Source organism: Dipodomys merriami, unplaced genomic scaffold (genome assembly GCF_024711535.1).
Source record: "Dipodomys merriami isolate MVZ:Mamm:240054 unplaced genomic scaffold, mDipMer1.0.p SCAF_279, whole genome shotgun sequence".
In the NCBI taxonomy this organism is placed as follows: Eukaryota; Metazoa; Chordata; class Mammalia; order Rodentia; family Heteromyidae; genus Dipodomys; species Dipodomys merriami.
The window spans coordinates 949848-962516 of NW_027204259.1; the positions used below are offsets into that span (position 1 = coordinate 949848).

Sequence of the window (12669 nt, forward strand, 5' to 3'; positions counted from 1 at the left end):
ATTTTGATAAAATACCTTCCATTCCGAACAATTCGGTCTGAACTGTTCATCTCTCTATGATTCCTTGTAACTAAGATTAGTTTTCTTCCAGTAAGAAAATCTATGCTGTCAGGGTAAGATATTCTGGTTGGTCTGTTCCTACACGGAAGAAGGGTAAAGGTTCAGGTAGACATTTGTCCCAGTAAGACCTCATTTGGGAAATTTTAAGCTGCAGAAGTTTAGAAGTAGCTCTTAAGCAAGACTTACTTTGAATCCATTAGCTCTACAAAGCTAACTGAGTTGATAAATAAGTATTGAAAAGCCATCACCTTTGGACTTAGCTGAAAAGGTTTCAAAGTATGATGAAATTTAAAATGAAAATGACAAAATAGACATTGACAAAAAATTGTAAATGTAAGTAATCGACCAAACGATATGTTTTTTCCACAATACACAGATTTTTAGAGTAATAAGATCAATAGCATTTTTAGGAACAAAAAGGGTTCCTTGTTACAAATAATGAACCATGGATAGATGCCTGTATAAAGATTAAATCATTAAGTACTTAAATTTAGAGGGTACTACATACTTCAGAAGCAGGTCTACCCAAATTACAATAAAGAGATTAACATGGCACTTGCACAAAGATGATATGAAAATTTGTGAAGTATTCCATATTTTTCATTCTTCTGATGCAAGAAATGAAAAACAGTTATTAAAAAGTTAATTACAAAAAACAAGTGTAACAATACATGTAATTTATAGAATTAAAGGTTAGTTTGACATCAGTGTATTAATTCTTCACCTTAGAAAGGCCTTTACATAGCATAACCTTTACAAAACTTGAAATTAGATAACATTATAATTTTATCCCAAAGAAATAAAATAAGGACCTAGGAAAATAAGAAATCTTAAACTTCTTCTATATGGAATGCAATCTGAAATGACACATTTATTTATGAACCTATACATTATATAACAATGTAGAATTCCAACTATTATATCTAGGAGTGAATGAAATAGATTATGGATATCATACAAACATAGACATACTTTTTTTCAGAAAACTACGAGGAAAAACTTTAGTTTCTTTACTATGCATTTCAACAGATAAGTTAAAATTATTTCTGATTTAAAAAAATCACAAACTGCAGAAATCATTATAGATGAATACAAACAACTATTGAATACATTTTGACATCAAAGTCAGGCAATTCACTTCGAAGAATACCATGGAATCCATGAATTTTTAAAGTAAGATATTGCTGTTTCTTTGTATTTTGAAAAAAAAATTTAAGGGACACAAAGGATGGACTGGCATTTTTGAAATTTAAGAAACTTAACCACACCCTTACGACTTAGGAGAACAATTAGTAGAGCCTTCCACAACTTCATAGAGGTAGTGATACATACTTATCTTTTTGGCAATATTAAATGCAGTTTCTTCCAAGTGGTTCTTCAGACCTGGTTTGATATAATGGTTCAACAGAGTATCTTTTCTATTTCTATTCCCAGCAGCAAGATGCAAGGCAATCAAGAGGCCTTTAGTTTGGGTATTGGTATCTGCATCATGATGAATTAAGAAAGAAGCCACTCTAGTATTATTGCACATATAAGCACTGTGCAGGGTTGTCAGCCATTCAGAGTTATTGCATGAATATCTGCCTTGAGCTACCAACTCATGGACAATGTCTAAGTGTCCACTCTAGGCTTCCCAATGAAGAGGGGTATACTCATCCTCATCCCTAGTATTCATCTGGGTGGCCTTTTTGTAAAGTAGTCTACACAGCATAGTAAGCCGATTAATTTCAGCATCCCAAAGAATATATTTGCTTGAATCCTACTCCATTTTTTTTTCGTGCAATTGATACCGTTTCTCACTTTTTCATCTTGTTCCTTGTCTTCGTCAGAATTGCCTAACCAGAGACTTTGAGTGCAAATGGGAATGAGATGTCCATGTATTTCACCATGAGTTCACAATGGTTGAACTGAGCAGAAAAATCTGGTGAATTTCCTGCATATGTTTTTTCACCATGATTTATTTTCTCTTTTTCCATTTTTAATATTTTGAATTAATCTAACGGGATAGTAGGGAATTGATAGACAGCAGAGGAAAGATTTTCCTCGGTATTCAAAGTACAGTCTGAAAATGAGGACCAGTGGGGTCTTCATGTGCAGCTTATTCTAGGAATGAGAAAATAGGAAACAATGCCTTCTATGTCAATGATTTGGGAAATACCATGTTAGAGTGTGAAAGAATTCACTATTCAACATAAAGGCTTTAATAGCTTTCTAATAGCTTTGTAATGTTGGTAACCAACATTAGAAAAATGTATAATGCAGTAGTAAAATAGAAGTCCTTTGTATGACTACCTAAATTCTTTTCTTTTTTTTAATAGCTATAAAATTCTGAATTTTTAAAAAATTTTTATTGTGAACATACTGTACAGAAGGTTTACAACTACATGGGCAAGATAATGAGTACATTTCTTATCAAGCATTGTAGCCTCCTCCTTTGTTTACCCTTCAGATACCTTCCCAACCTCCTCCTACCTCCCACCCAATCGTCCCCCCACACCAAAGTTGTAAAGTTCGTTTTCGACATTACAACTTGTACTGCTCATTGTTGCAACGGATCCATCTGTATCCTTATTTAAACGAATTGCTTTTCCCCATCCCCTCCTCAAATTATATCGACATCAAATACAGTGAAAGCAGGGGTTATATTGTGGGGGAGGGACATACAAAGCAACAAAGAAATAATCTTTTATATGCGTTAGAAACAAATGCATGAAAGGAAAAAAACCTTTTAAATACATATCTAAGATTTCATTTTCCTAACATCACCTTATCTGACCTTCTCTGATTGAGTCATACATATACTAGATATTGAAAATAAGGGAAACCATGGGATCTATGTTTCTTTGGGCTTGGCTGACTTCACTTAATATAAATATTTCCAAGTCTTTCCATTTCCGAACAAATGCGGAAATGTCAATCTTTCTGATGGAGGCATAGAATTCCATTGTGTATATATACCACATTTTCTTGATCCATTCATCTACTGAGGGGCATCTGGGTTGGTTCCATATCTTAGCTATGGTAAATAATGTTGCAATAAACATAGTTGTGCTGGTAGGTTTAGTGTGGTCTTGTTTGTAAACATTTGGGTAAATGCCCAAAAGTGGGATTGCTGGGTCATAGGGGAGCTCTATGTGAAGTTTTTTCAGGAACCTCCATATTGCTTTCCAAAGTGGTTGAACAAGTTTACATTCCCACCAACAATGAAGTAAGTTTCCCTTCTGTCCACATCCACTCCAGCATCTGTTGTTGTTAGAGTTCTTGATTTTTGCCATTTTAACTGGAGTGAGGTGTTATCTCAATATTGTTTTGATTTGCATTTCTTTTATGGCCAGGAATGTTGAGCATTTCTTCATGTGTCTATTGGCCATCCTTCTTTCTTATTCAGAGAAGGTTCTCTTAAAGACTTTCGCCCACTTATATAATGGGCAGTTGTTTCTTTGAGGATTTATTGTTGGGGGAATTAATTTTCTGAGTTCCAAGTATATTTTAGATATGAGACCCTTGTCTGTTGTATGGCTAGTGAAGATCTCCCAATCGTTTGGCTTTCTATTGATCTTGCTAGCTATGCCCTTTGCCATACAGAAGCTCTGCAAATTTATGCAATTCCATTTGTCCAACCTTTCTTTGATTTGTTGTGTTTCCGGGTCTCTATTCAGAAAATTTGGGACTGAGCCAAGGAGACCTAGGGTTTCTCCCATTCCATCCTCTAATGTTTTCAGAGTGTCTGCTTTGACTTCGAGGTCTTTGATCCATTTGGAGTTGATTCTGGTGTAGGGTGATACATAAGAATCTAGCTTTAGTTTTCTACAAGTAGTTAAGCAATTTTGTCAGCACCATTTACTGAAGAGGCTGTCTTTGTTCCATTGTATTGTTTTAGCTCCCTTATCGAAGATTAGATGGCTATAGGTCTGTAGGTTCATTTCTGGGTTTTCAATTCTATTCCATTGGTCCTGAGGTCTGTTCTTATGCCAATACCAAGCCGTTTTGATTACTATGGCTTTATAGTAGAGTTTGAAATTTGGTATTGATATTCCTCCAGGAGTGTGTTTTCCGTTGAGGAGCGTTTTTGCTATTCGGGGTCTTTTATTGTTACATATGAATTTTTGGATTGCCTCTTCTATTTCCTTGAAGAATGAGGTTGGAATTTTGATAGGTATCACGTTAAATTTGTAGATAGCCTTGGGAAGTATTGCCATTTTCACGATGTTAATCTTTCTAATCCAGGAGCATGGGAGGTTTTGCCATTTTTTAAGTTCTGTGTTGATTTCCGTTTTCAAGATTTTAAAGTTTTCATCATAGAGGTCCTTCACTTATTTGGTAAAATTAATTCCAGGTATTTTATTTTTGTGGAGCTATTACAAATGGAGTTGCTTTCCTAATTTCAGCCACACTTTTCTCATTGTTGGCATACAGGAAAGCCATTGATTTTTGAGGGTTAATTTTTTACCCTGCTACTTTGCCAAAGTTTTGAATCAGCTTGAGTCATTTGGGAGTGGAGTCTATGGGATTCTTTAAATACAAGATCATGTTGTCTGCAAAGAGGGAGAGTTTTGTTTCTTCTTTCCCTATTTGGATTCCCTTTATGTCTGCATCTTGTCTTATTGCTGTAGCTAGGCATTCTAATACCAGAATGAAGAGAAGTGGAGAGAGTGGCATCCTTGTCTTGTTCCTGAGTTAAGAGGAAATGGCTTTAATTTTTCACCATTAAGTATAATGCTGGCTGTAGGTTTGTCATATACAGCCTTTATTGTATTGAGGAATGTCCCATGGATTCCTAATTTTTCCAATACCTTCATCATAACGGGGTGTTGGATCTTGTCGAATGCTTGTTCTGTGTCTATTGAGAAAACCATGTGGTACTTACTCATGCCCCTCTTGATGTGATGAATAATATTAATTAATTTGCGTGTATTGAACCAGCTTTTCATCCCTGAATTGAATCCTGTTTGATCGTGGTGTATAATTTTTTGGATGAATTGTTGAAGTCGGTTGGCCAAAATATTGTTGAGAAGTTTTGCATCAATGTTCATCAAAGAAATGGGTCTATAGTTCTCTTACTTTGATGAGTCCCTGCCTGGTTTGGGGATGAGGGTTTTGATGGCTTCATAGAATGTGTTCGATAGTGAGCTTTCTCTTTCAATTTCATTGAAGAGTTGAAGGAGAATTGGTGTGAGCTCTGCTTTGAAGGAATTGTAGAATTCCGCTGTAAAAACATCTGGTCCTGGACTTTTCTTTGCTGGAAGGTCTCTTATTGCTGTTTCTATTTCAATGCTTGATATGGGCCTATTAAGCTGGTTTAATTCATCTTCGTTTAGTTTTGTCATGTCAATATTTTCTAGGAAAAGGTCCATTTCTGTCAAGTTCTCAAACTTATTAGCATAAAGTTTTGAGGAGTATTCCCTTATAATGTTCTGAATCTTGGTTGTTTCCATGGTGATGTTTCCATTCTCATCTCTGAGTTTATTTATTTGGGTGTGTTCCCTTCTTTTTTTGATAGATTTGCTAAGGGTTTGTCAATTTTTTAATTTTTTCAAAGAACCAACTCTGTTTCGTTGATTCTTTCTATAGTTTTTTTTATTGTAATTCATTTAATTCTGATTTAATTTTAATTATTTCTTTCCTCTAATGGATTGGGGTTTATCTTGCTGCTCTTTTTCAAGGAGGTTTAAATGTGTCACTACATTGTTGGTTTCAGATCTCTCCAGTTTGATGATGTAGGAGCTCAGAGGTATAAATTACCCTCGGAGTTTTGCTGTGTCCCAGAGGTGCTGGTGATTTGTGTGCTCATTTTTGTTGAATACCATGAACATTTGAATTTCCTTTCTAATCTCTTCCATGACCCACTCGTGATTCATCAGTGTGTTGTTCAGTCTCCATGTGATACTGGACTTTCTTTGGTGGCTTTTGGTGTTGAGTTCTAATTTTATTCCTTTGTGTTCAGAAAGAATGCAAGGTATAAGTTCAATGTTTCTGATTTTAGACAAGTCTGCTTTGTGGCCTAAAATGTGATCTATTTTGGAAAATGTTTCTTGTACTGCTGAGAAAAACTTGTATTCTGATGCTGCTGTGTGAAATATTCAACTAGATATATCAACTAGATATTAAATCTAGTTGATATATGCAGTTGTTTAGGTCTGTAGTTTCTCTGTTGAGTTTTTGCTGAGTTGATCTATCTAGTGGGGAGATTGTTGTGTAAAAATCCCTAACAATTAATGTCTTTGTATTTATATGGGGATTTGAGGAAAAGTAGTGTTTCTTGGATATATGTGGGTGCACCATTGTTTGGCAGGTAGATATTTAGAATTTAATATCGTCTTGAAGGAGAGATGCCTTTATTAGTATGTAGCAACCTTCTTTATCTCTTCTCACGAATTTTAATTTGAAGTCTCTTTTATCTGATATTAGAATTGCAAATCTCGACTGTTTATGGGGGTTGTTTGCTTGGTAAATTTTGTTCCAACGTTTAACATTGAAAATGTGTATGTTTTTATGGGCAAGATGTGACTCCTGAAGGCAGTAGATAGAAGGATCTTGTTTTTTAATCCAACTAGACAGTCTATGTCGCTTAATTGGAGAGTTCAGTCCGTTAACATTAAGAGAAAGGACTGAGAGGTATTTTGGAATTCCTGCCATGTTATCTACCTTCTTGGGGGCTGCAAAAACTGGGTTCTTCCTATGGTTCTTGGATTCTCAGTTTGGGTGCAGTTTTTTGGCCTTTATTGTGGTCTTGTTGTTTTTCTATGTGTAGGACATTTTTAAGAATCTTTCGTAGGGCTGGTTTGGTGGAGATGTATTGTTTCAATTTTCCTTTGTTAGGGAAGGTTTTTATTTGGCCTTCAGTTATGAAGGAGAGTTTAGCTGGGTGCAGTATTCTTGGTTGATAGTTGTTTGTTTTTAGGGCGTGGCATACATCATTCCAGGCTCTTCTTGATTTGATTGTCCGTGCTGAGAAATCTGAGGTGATTCTTATTGGTTTCCCTTTATAGGTGATTAATCTTTTCTCCTTGACAGCTTTAAGGATCTTTCCCTTGCTCTATGTTGATCCTGTGGATTATAAAGTGACAGTGGGATGTCCTATTCTGGTCTGGTCTGTTGGAGTTCTAAAAGCTTCTTGTATCTGAATAGGCCTATCATTTTGCATGTTTGGGAAGTTCTCTGCTAGGATCCTGTTAAACAAATTTCCTAGGCCATTAACTTCTGTTTCCAGGTGCTCCTCTACACCCATTATCCTTAGATTAGGCCTTCTGATGGTGTCTTCCAAGTGTTGGATAGATCTATCATATTTCTTGGACTTGTCTTGGATGGTTGTATGTTCTTTCTCTATAATATCTAGGCTGTCTTCAATCCCTGAGATTCGATCATCTGCATTGTCTAACCTGCTGTCAAGTCTTTCTACTTTGTTTTTTATCTCTTTTCCTTCTAATTGGTCAGCTTTGATGGCTTCAAATTCTTTGTTGAAGCTTTGTTTTAGATCTTGTATGAACTTCTTTACCTCCTTAATTTGATGTTCAGTGTTTATTCTCAGATCACTTAGTTGATTGGGTATGGTTTCCTTGGACTCCCATTCCTTCTGTTGGGTTCCATTCAGCATTCCCTTTGTGGCATCCCTGACTTCCTTCAGCTCATTGTTAATGGATTCCATCAATGCCTTTAGTGATCTTTGTGTATTCTCTTCCTGTTTTCTCAATTCCTCTATTACTCTTTGATTAGCTTCCTCCCGTTTGTGGGACTCCTGTAGTTCTCTTTGAGTGCTTTCAGCCTGCTAACGCAGTTCCTGCCTTTCTCTTTGAGTATTCTCAAGCTGCTTACGCAAATCCTATAACAGTTTTTGAGTAGCTTCCTCATGCTTATGATATTCCTGTATAAACTTTTGGATTGCCTACTCTCCCTCCCTACATGCTCATACAGAGTCCTTTGTATGCTTTCAATCTTTTCATTTATCATGCTTGCCAGCAGTGTTTGTAGAGCTATTTGGGAATTCTCCTGTGGATTATTCATTATCTGTTCTGTCCCCTGATTATCAAGATTGGGAATTGAGATACCCAGATTTGCAATTTTTCTTGTGTTTTTCCGGTTTACTCTGCCCATTTGAGATGAAAATAGCACCAGTTTTGTGCTAGAACACTATCTTAAGGCAAGCATCAACCCAAGTCTGAATTTGCACAGTCAATAGTCTACAGATACAATCTAGTTCAACAGATACATCTATTCAACGTCAAACAACTATACATTAATGAGCTATGAACCCCAAAGAAGAATTTGGAAGACCAGAAATTATTAGGGTTAGGATGAGATGTGGGTAAAAATAGGAATAGATTGATGTGGGGAGGCTTAGGGAGAGTTAACTAAGACCTAACCTCAAAGCAGGAAATAGGTTGGGTAGGATGAAAGTAGAGAGAGAGAATAAAAGAAGAAAGGGAAAGGGGAAACAAAAGACCAGAAAAAATAGAAAGGTAAAAATTAATAAAATTATGTAGAATCAATTACAATCTATTTAGATAAGAATGTGAATTTATTGAGAGAAGGGGAGGGATATAAAAGAAATGTGAAAAACTTAAAAATAAAAATGCTTAAAATATTACATAGGTATAAAGAGGTAGTACTGCTATTAAGGAATTTAAGTCTTAGAGGTTTTGACTTGAGTAATAAATTTGTGGATTAAGTGTGTACACAATGTGGGTAGGGTCTAATAGTCAACTACTTGTTTATCTGAGGATGTGCAGGACAAGAATTAAGTCACATAAAGAAGAACGAAAGAGAGAAGAAGGTGAAAAGGATAAGAAAGGATGAAGAAAAAGATGAGAAGTTTAGTAGAGCTAAGCAAAAAACAAAAAGATAATTAAAAAAGACAAAAAAAGAGAAAGAAAACCAAAAAAGAAAGAAAAACGCACACTCACTTATTCGTAAAATAAAAATTATAAGCGGAAAAAAAAGTTTCTGGAAAACAATTTTTTTTTCAAAAAAGGCAAAGATTGAAGATTTAAAAAAAAGTTTTAGAAAAAAAAATTTATACAAGGTACCAAAAATAAAAAATGAAAAAAGAAAGAAGAAGAAGAAGAAAGAAAGAAAAAAGTTCTTTGATTTTTTTTTTTTGGAGGAGTGGGAAAAGTCCTGCATCTCCCTTGTGTCCGTAACCAGCCTCTTGTTGGAGTCTCTGGTTTGCTTGTGGTCCTGTGGTTTGGTTGGTTTCTTAAGTCAGTTTGTTCAAACAGGCAGAAAAATACTCTGCTTTACCCAGGATTTGGCGATCCTCCTCCCTGGCTAGTTCATTGGGAGGCAGATCTGCTTTGAGTATCAGAAAAGAGGGGGATGCTGTGCTGAGGCTAGGTTCTGGGTAGAGTTGAGGCCTTTCAACAAACAGTAGCTTTTCCAGGGGGCTAGTTTGTGAAAACTCACAGAGCCCAGCCTGGAGCCATTCTCAGGGTTTCTGTTTACTGAATTTCAATTGATTGTCGAGGCTGCTAGAGGGAGGAGCAGGCCTCTGGATCTGATTACGCAGTGGAGAAAGCCACTCCAAGGGCTGGCACCCGAGCTGTGGGACTTTTCCCTGGGTGGAGCTGAGTCTGGCAGGTCAGGCTGCCGTTAAGTTCTTGTGACCTGCTAAATGACTCGTTTTATTCCAAGGCCTGAGTTGGAGCTTGCAACTCTTCTGAGCTTTGTCGGTATCCAAGATGGAGATCTCCGGTGCTGGGGGGGGATGGCCTTCCCTCCTCTGCTCCCTGAGAAGGAGTGAGCATGTCAGGCTTCTACTCACGCTGAGTCTTGGTTCCTGGGTCGTCTCTGGTCTACAAACTGCACGATAAAGATGTCTGCTCTTTGTTGGTTCTTGCTGGTGTTGAGTAGAATCTGCTTGCCTCCTGTGTCTGGCTCCTTCATGACATACTCTCTGTGGCTCAGGTAGGCTTCTGCGCTTACCCGCCATCGCCACAGCGGCAGCCCCTGCGGTGGCTGCAGGCAAGAGCTCAGAAGTGTCTCCTTGCCTGGGTTTCCCCTCTCTGGCCTATCACTCTGTCCTGTGATGGCTCACTTCATGTAATTCTCTGGCTTAGGACTGTTCACTGGAACTCTAAAACTGCTTTCTATGCGAGAGTTTACTTAGACTCCAGCTTCTCCTCCACCATCTTCCCGGAACTCCCCAATTCTTTGTTTTTTAAAAAATACACATGTTTTCATCTACAAATAGGCCTGTCTATTGTCTTCAGGTGATTTTGATGATTGAAGATGATTAATGAGAAGTCAAAATGTATTAGTAGTCCTTTGCTATCAATTAAATTTGACTTTTTCTTCTTGGAGAATATAATGATCAAAGCAATAGTTCACAATCAGCAAGCAACAGTTCAGAATCATGGTTCAACTGCAAGTGAATCACCAGTAAGTAATCCGTGATTCCATTTTCCACAAAGTTTTGTCACAGATACAATCTGCCTGCCTTCTCTAGTTGATTTCGTAGCCTGGACTTATTCCTTAATTGTACAGGAAAAGTGTAATTCACCTGATTTCAGTCAGATCTTTTAGTAGAATTATCAAGTATATAGATTTTTTTTTATTAAATTAGTTGTGGGGCCTGAACTCTGGGCCTGGGCACTGTCCTTTAGCTCTTCAAATCAAGGCAAGCGCTCTACCACTTGAGCCACAGAAACACTTCTGGATTTTTCTATTTGTGTGGTGCTGTTTTGGGAAATGGCAGAGCAGAAAGTGAAATGATGCAACCAAAAATATAAAAGCAAAATAAATTAGGATAATTATTGAGCAACCATATTGTCTATGAGATCCATGAAAGAGAAAGCGGAAAAGAGATACAGATGTGCAATGACCTAACTAGCCACAAAATCCATGCTTCTAATCAATTTACAGAGCAAACAATTTTTTTATTTTTTAAAAGAGACGGAAATAATATTTATATATAGAAATTAGTAAATACGTTTTTAGTCGCCTACATAAAGAGAAGAATCTTAATCCTTGGACTGGGAAGGTGGCTCAGTGGTAGAGTGCTTGCCTTGCAGCTTACTACAGTGCAGAGACGACTTTCCAAAAAGGCCACTCATATGAATACTAGGGATGAGGATGAGTATACCCCTCTTCATTGGGAAGCCTATAGTGGACACCTAGACATTGTCCATGAGTTGGTATCTCAAGGCAGATATTCATGACATAACTGTGAATGGCTGGACACCCCTGCTCAGTGCTTATTTGTGGAACATATTGCAACAGCACAAACACACACACACAAATATACACACACATCATCAGATTTCTTCTTAAATATTTTTTTTGTGTATGATCTTAAGAAATTTACAATACTAACTTGAATTTCTGACAGGACAATATTATCACTGTACATCTTGCTTCTATGTTCTCAGTTTTAAATTAATATCTAAGTATGTGCATTACATAAGTACAGGAAAAAGTAGGAGCCACACGGGTGGCTCAGGTCTTTAATCCTACCTCATCAGAAAGATGAAATCTGATGATTGTGCTTTGAAACCAGACAAAAAACGTCCCTTAGAATCTCATTTGAAAGTAACCAACAAAATCTAGAAATGGCGCTGTAGTATAAGCAGTAAAATGCTAGCCTGGAGAAACCTAAAACAAAAAAGTTAACAAATTCTGCGACAGAGCCAGGCCCTGAGTTCAAGCTCTAGTATTAGCACCAAACTAATGAATGAAAGAATGAATGAATGAATGAACTAAAAATAAATTAAGTGGTCACATGTGGAGAGACAGGTAAAATGTAAAAACCGTGGTGACTGGATTATGTATTATTTTGTAATAAGTCAAATTATCATTTTTCCTAATCACTAATATTTTATTTGAACTTTTTTGTACAATAAGCCCTGAATTTGGCATGCATGTATATGTGTGTGTACATGTGCACACATGTGTGTGTGTGTGTGTGTGTGTGTGTGTGTGTGAGGTTGCAATGTTGCTTGCCAATGTGGACAGAGTGAGGCTAAAAAGAGCTGTGTTGCAATGTTGTTATTTATCAGTGTTCCTTCCTGTCATTTCAGTGGAACCACCCTTCTGCACATTTTATTTGTCAAATAATAACATCATCATAATCAAAGAATTTAGATCATTAAGTTAGATAAAAGAGAGCATTTTCAGCTCTTAGTAAATGTTAGGTAAGAAGATACACATATAATTAGGTAGTAAGTTATTGCTGTAAGATGACTGTCAGTACAAAATATGTATTTGACCTCTTAAATTGGATATACTTTTAAGATATACTCATGGAGTGATTTTGACCAACTTGACCAAACAGGTATTACAAGATATGTATTTTAAATGTTTTTTTTTTCTTTCATGCATTTGTTTCTAACACATTTATAAGATTATTTGTTTGTTGCTTTGTATGTCCCTCCCCCACAGTAAAACCCCTGCTTTCACTATATTTGATGTCGGTATGATTTGTGGAGGAGAAGGGGAAAAAAAAGTCATTTAAGGATACAGGTGGACCCGTTACAACAATGAGAAGTACAAGTTGTCATGTCGAAAAAGAACTTTACCTCTTTGGTGGGGGGGCAAGGATTGGGTGTTGGGGCGGGGGAGGCTGGGAAGGGATGTGAAGGGTAAACAAAGGAGGAGGCTGCAATGCTTGATAAGAAA

At 36.8% G+C, this 12669-nt stretch overlaps 1 pseudogene; it reads left to right on the plus strand.

Annotated features, from left to right (window-relative positions):
- Nucleotides 1-564: 564 nt before the first annotated feature.
- Nucleotides 565-661, plus strand: LOC138837916 (U6 spliceosomal RNA; annotated as a pseudogene).
- The last annotated feature ends 12008 nt before the right edge of the window (nt 662-12669 follow it).